The following is a 6,084-nucleotide window of genomic DNA, read 5'->3' as shown; positions in this document are numbered from 1 at the left end:
CAAATTAGGGAAAGATCTAGATTTCGCTCGTGAGCAAGGCACCTTAGAGGGTGGTGTTATACCACTTTGGAAGTTAGTTAGAGGTTGTATAGCAGATAGTAAATGCCAAGAAGCTGTGAGTGAGGGTCAAGCTGTTCTTGAGCAACTACATGAGGAAAAATCTGAAGGATCACATAGTGAAGTGGCAGAGAGTATCAAAAGTAACAGTAGTGAGAAGGCAAAAGAGCCTGAAGATAAAAATAGGAGAAGGCTCTACCCAGACTTGACCGAATTCAGAACGCCTGAGAACACAAGCAACTCAGAGAGTTCTGAGGACCTTGATATATTGTTACAACAACTACATAAGATAAAAATGAAAAAGAAGAAAAAGGAGACACAAGGCGCGCATGCCTACTGTAAGAAGGGGGAGGGATCTAATATTGGTCAACAGAATTCTGAGGAGGAGGAGGTTGAAAATTTAGAAGAAGATATGATGCCTGTTGCCCCACCCCCGTATGTGGGGAGGAGCCAAGGTTCCGGGAGGTCTTTTCATGCGCAAGTTTGGAGGACAGTTAATACAGATATGGGACTTGCGTACCCGGTGTTTCAGGACAATAATAGGGGAAGATATCATGAGCCTTTAGACTTTAAGATAGTTAAAACCTTGGCAGAATCCGTCCGCACTTATGGCATAGATGCCGCTTTCACTCTCACTCAGGTGGAGGGACTTACTAGATTTTGCATGACTCCTTCAGATTGGGCTAGTCTAGTCCGCGCTTGTGTTTCCCCAGGGAAATATTAGGAGTCCAAAGTTGGCTGTTTAATGTTTCTGGCATTACCCAAGACTCGGAGCGAGGTAGGAGGCTTAAAATTTTTGCAAATAATTCACAATTATCTAATGCTACATTACCCTCCGCAGCAGTCTGTCTCCAATCTCCGTTTCTGTTTCTTTTGGCTAATGATACATCACAGGGGATGCTTAATTGTTCTAATGTTGCTTGCTACTTGTCTGAGTGTTGGAATGGCTCCTGGACTATGGCAGTGATTATGAAAATTCCAACCTTTGTCCCGATCCCGGTTACTGCAGATCCAGAATCCTTTCCTATTGTTGAATTGATTAGAACCCGTAGAGATTTTGGAATTACGGCAGCTATAGTGACAGCTGTGGCGGTATCTGCTGCTGCAGCAGTTTCAGCTGGAGTAGCCATGGCCAGCCAAGTACAAACTGCTGCCACTATTAATCAGGTTATTCAACAAACATCCACCATACTTGAATCCCAAAGTAAAATTAATCAACACATTTTATCTGGGATTCTGGCTGCTAATCAAAGGATAGATCTGCTTCAAGCTCAAGTTGAGGAATTGTCTGACCTAGTACATTTGGGTTGTGTTGACCAACGTGCACATTTATGCATAACCTCTGTCAGATTTAATGATTCCAGGAATGCCTCCCGCATCATTGGCGAATATTTGGCCGGAAATTGGTCCATGGCAGCGGAAGACATGATCCAGTCTCAACTAACCCAGATAGCTGTCTTGAACAGTACCCGTGTCGATCCAGTGACTTTGGGTCAATTCACCAGTTGGCTATCCTCTGCTTTTTCCTTCTTTAAGGAATGGGTGGGAGTGGGCATTTTTGGTGCTATGTGTTGCTTCGGTGTTGTACTTTGTTTGTGGCTTCTCTGTCGCCTTAAAGCTCGCCATGCGCAAGAGAAGGCTATGATTGTACAGGCTTTTGCGGCCTTAGAAAATGGCATTTCTACACAAATCTGGCTTGCACATCTTAAACAGTGATTTTCTGGGCATGGCCATTGCACCCCAAGTTAATTTCACATTGCACTGGGATTGGCGTGCCCTCTTTCCTATGCTTTCTCAGTGCTGAATAGCCCTTGCACTCTGCAGGTCTTGTTACCATTGCACGCAGATGGGTTTCAGGACTGGTCTTTCTTCTCGGCTACAGACTCTTTACCTTCCTCTGGGGCTTAGGGATTGTGTTGCCAACTTAAATTTTGTCATCATTACCAGGCTACCTGTATTACCCTACTTCTCACCGTCGTCACGATGCAGGATGCGAGGCAAGGCACTGCCCTTGAGTGATCCCTCAACGGACCTCAAGGAAAGCATGTCCTATTGCATGCGGGTTTGACGTCCACGCCCCGCCCTACGAAAAAAGGCGTCGGCTGATATGGGATCAGGTCTGGGGAAGGCGCCTCCTTAGGACTGAACCATACATTGCAGCCACTTCTGCACAGTGGGATAGGACCTCTACTTTCGCCTGCATTGTTTTATAAAACAGAAGGGGGAACTGTGGTGAGCCGTTTCTATAGACCGTGGCCGCCATTAGAAGATGGCGCCGGCTTCCACTGTGGCCTGTGATAAACAACTCCTTTTTTGGAGAGTTGGCACGTAATCCCTTATCACCCTATGAGAAAGCTCCACGTGGCAGCTTTGCATTGGGGCTTGAGATGCTTTATTAAGGCTGGGAGGGGCATCCGAGAGGGAGAAGAAGAAATATCAAGGGCCTGAATAAACTGCTGAAAGAAGATTCCTGAGTTGCGTCTTCCTTGCAGGCAAGGGGTCGCGACAATAACATATTTAGTTTTTTCTCCGGCATGAAGGGAGCCCATCAAAAATCCGGAAGAAGTATCGACTGTAACGTGTAAATATTTTAATTTTCCAAATTCTGGCAAGTGTGTGACGTCCATCTGCCAAATATGGTTAGGTATCAGTCCTCTAGGATTGACTCCAAGATTAACTTGTGGTAAAAATGTCACACAATTTTGACATTGTTTTATTATATGTCTGGCTTGTTCCTTAGTTATTTTAAAACGCTTTTGTAAAGTATTAGCATTAACATGAAACCTTTTATGAAAATTTGTAGCTTCTTCAAATGTAGAGAAAATATGTATGTCATGTGTAGTTTTATCTGCTAAATCATTGCCTAAACTAAGGGCTCCAGGCAATCCTGTATGTGCCCTAATATGTCCTATAAAGAATGGATCTTTTCTGTCCCAGATTAGACTTTGTATAGTGGAAAACAAAGAGAAAACAGTAGAAGAAGGGGAAATCCTACCAGCATCTTCAAGAGATACTATAGCATTAACTACATACTGACTATCAGAAAATAAATTAAATACAGAATCTTTAAACATCAAAAAAGCTTGTAAAACTGCATTAAGCTCTACCTTTTGAGCTGATTGTTTGGGTACTAAAAATGTAAATGTTCGATCTGGGGTAACTACTGCTGCTGTACCATTATTAGACCCATCAGTGAATATATTTGGAGCATTCATGATAGGTGTTTTTCTTGTCATTTTAGGAAAAACTACAGGATGCTTAGACCAAAAAGACAACAAAGGATTAGATGGTAAATGATTATCAAATGTAACATTAGATTTACACATGATTATTGCCCAAGTATTTAACTCATTAGCTAACTCATCAATTTGATCCATAGTATATGGACTAATAATTTTATTGGGAGAAATTCCAAACACTCCCTTCGCTGCTTTTATTCCTTTGAGTATTAATTGTCCTACAGCCTCAGGATACCTAGTAAGAATAGTGTTAGGAGAATAAGATAAATGTATCCACAATAATGGACCTTCTTGCCAAAATACTCCTGTAGGAATATTTTTTGTTGGTAGTACAATAAATAATAAAGGCAAACATATCAATTCTATCCAAATGCATATTTTCCATATATGTTTCAATAATTTTTAATGCCTTTCTTGCTTTAGGAGTTAACATGCGGGGTGAATTTGGATCTGATGGACCTTTTAGAATATCAAATAAATGTCCCAACTCTCCTGTTGGTATACCTAGATAAGGCCTTATCCAATTTATGTCTCCCAATAACTTTTGAAAGTCGTTAAGTGATTTGAGTTGATCTACTCGTATTTGAATTTTTGGTGGACGGACCATGGTTGAGGATAATAGAACTCCTAAATAATTAATTGGAAAATTTAATTGTACTTTATCTATTGCTATCTCTAGATTATAATTTTTTAATAAGTTTGTAAGTGTGGCATAACATTCCAGCAATATGTTTTTATCTTTATGTGCCAATAATACATCATCCATATAGTGAAATATTTGTAGTTCAGGATTTTGATTTCTAAGTGGCTGGATTGCTTTGTTAACATATATTTGACACATAGTTGGACTGTTAGCCATCCCTTGAGGGAGTACTTTCCATTCATATCTCTGATCAGGACCTTCATGATTTAATGCAGGGATAGTAAATGCAAAACGTGGACTATCCTCGGGATGAATTGGAATTGAAAAAAAAACAATCTTTAATATCTATAGCTAAAACATGCCAAGTTTTTGGCAAAGCAGACAATTGAGGAATCCCTGATTGAGCAGGTCCCATAATAACCATCTCATTATTAATGGCTCTTAAATCTTGCAATAATCTCCATTTACCAGATTTCTTTTTGATGACAAAAATGGGAGTATTATGGGGAGATATGGAAGGTTGTATATATCCTTCCGCTAATTGTTGTTTGACCAGATCATGGGCTACTTGTATCTTTTTTTTAGTCAGGGGCCACTGAGGAACCCACACTGGTCTTTCTGATTTCCAAGTAATTTTGATTGTCTCAGTGGCCCTTTCTGAAAATCCAACCCATGTCTGTCTGTTAGTTGATCTATTTGTATTGGTGCTGCTATACCTCGCCCTTGTTTTCCTAATCTTTTTTCTTTCCTAAAGCCTTGTCTAGCCCTAGTAGTGGGCGCATTAGGATTGATGTTATTTGTTAACATCAAACCTAATTGATCTAGGACATCTCGTCCCCATAAACTTATAGGAAGATGATCCAATACATATGGCTGTATAGTTCCTTCACATCCTTCAGGATCCTTCCAATCTAATATCATAGAACTTCTATGGGGATTAGTCGCCACTCCTAGGCCTCAAAGCGTTTGAGTGGCTTGTTGTAATGACCAATGTTTTGGCCATTCTTGACGAGATATGATGCTAAGGTCAGCTCCTGTGTCCAGTAGCCCATTAAACTCATGACCTTGAATATTTAGTTTTAGCATTGGGCGAGAATCTAAATTTAAAGACAACATAGCCCAATCTACACCTGTGGAGCCTAATCCCCTGGAACCTCTTTCTACACTATGACTAGGAAATTTATTATGTAGGCTGGGTATTATTAACAACTGTGCTATTCTATCTCCAGGTGAAATTACTGATATACCTCTTGGAGAACTAGCTATAATTTTTATTTCACCTACATAATCGGGATCAATTACCCCAGGACTTATCATAAGTCCTTTTAATGTAGATGAACTACGTCCCAGTAATAAGCCTACTGTTCCTTGGGGAAGAGGTCCTTTTACTCCTGTGGGAATGATTTGAACTCCCATCTCTGGAGTTAATACTGCTCTGGCAGAGGCGCAGATGTCCAACCCTGCGCTCCCTCGGGTTTGTTTGATGAGGGATTTAATGGACAATGTGTCCTGGGCACTAGCCTGATGGTGTTGCTGGGTTCCTCCACTGCCCCGTAGATTTGTGGTTTGGGGCCCCGGGGCATTGGGCCCCCCTGTCCGTTTTTTGGCAATGGAGCCTGACGCCTTTCTCCACGATATCTTGGATAAATACCTGGTCTTTGTCCATTTTTTGATAAGGGAGTACCTTCTATGGTGGTTTGAGAACGGCATTCATTAGCCCAATGTCTCCCTCTACGGCATCGTGGGCAAATACCCGGTATTCTATTCCTTTGATACCTACTTTTGTTAAACCCTCCTCCTATGGGGCAATTCCTTTTAAAATGTCCTGTTTGTTCACAATCATGGCATGTTTTTGGCCTGGCATCTAAAGCCTGTTGTACTGCAGCTGCCAAGACTTGCCCTTGTTCATTAATATCTCTACATAATTTAATATATGTGTTTAAATCTTCATGTCTCCATGGTCTAATAACCTCTCTGCAGCAACGATTTGCTTGGTCATAAGCCAGTTGTTTTATTAATGGCATTGCTTGTTCTGTATCCCCCAAAATTTTGGCAGCCGTTTGAATTAGCCTATCTACAAAGTCAGCGTAAGGTTCATTAGCTCTCTGTATTACCTTAGATAGCTGACCTTGTAAATCTCCATGT

Source organism: Marmota flaviventris, chromosome 5 (assembly GCF_047511675.1).
Source record: "Marmota flaviventris isolate mMarFla1 chromosome 5, mMarFla1.hap1, whole genome shotgun sequence".
Taxonomy (NCBI): Eukaryota; Metazoa; Chordata; class Mammalia; order Rodentia; family Sciuridae; genus Marmota; species Marmota flaviventris.
The sequence above is the reverse complement of the archived record's forward strand: the minus strand, read 5'-3'. Positions refer to the sequence as shown.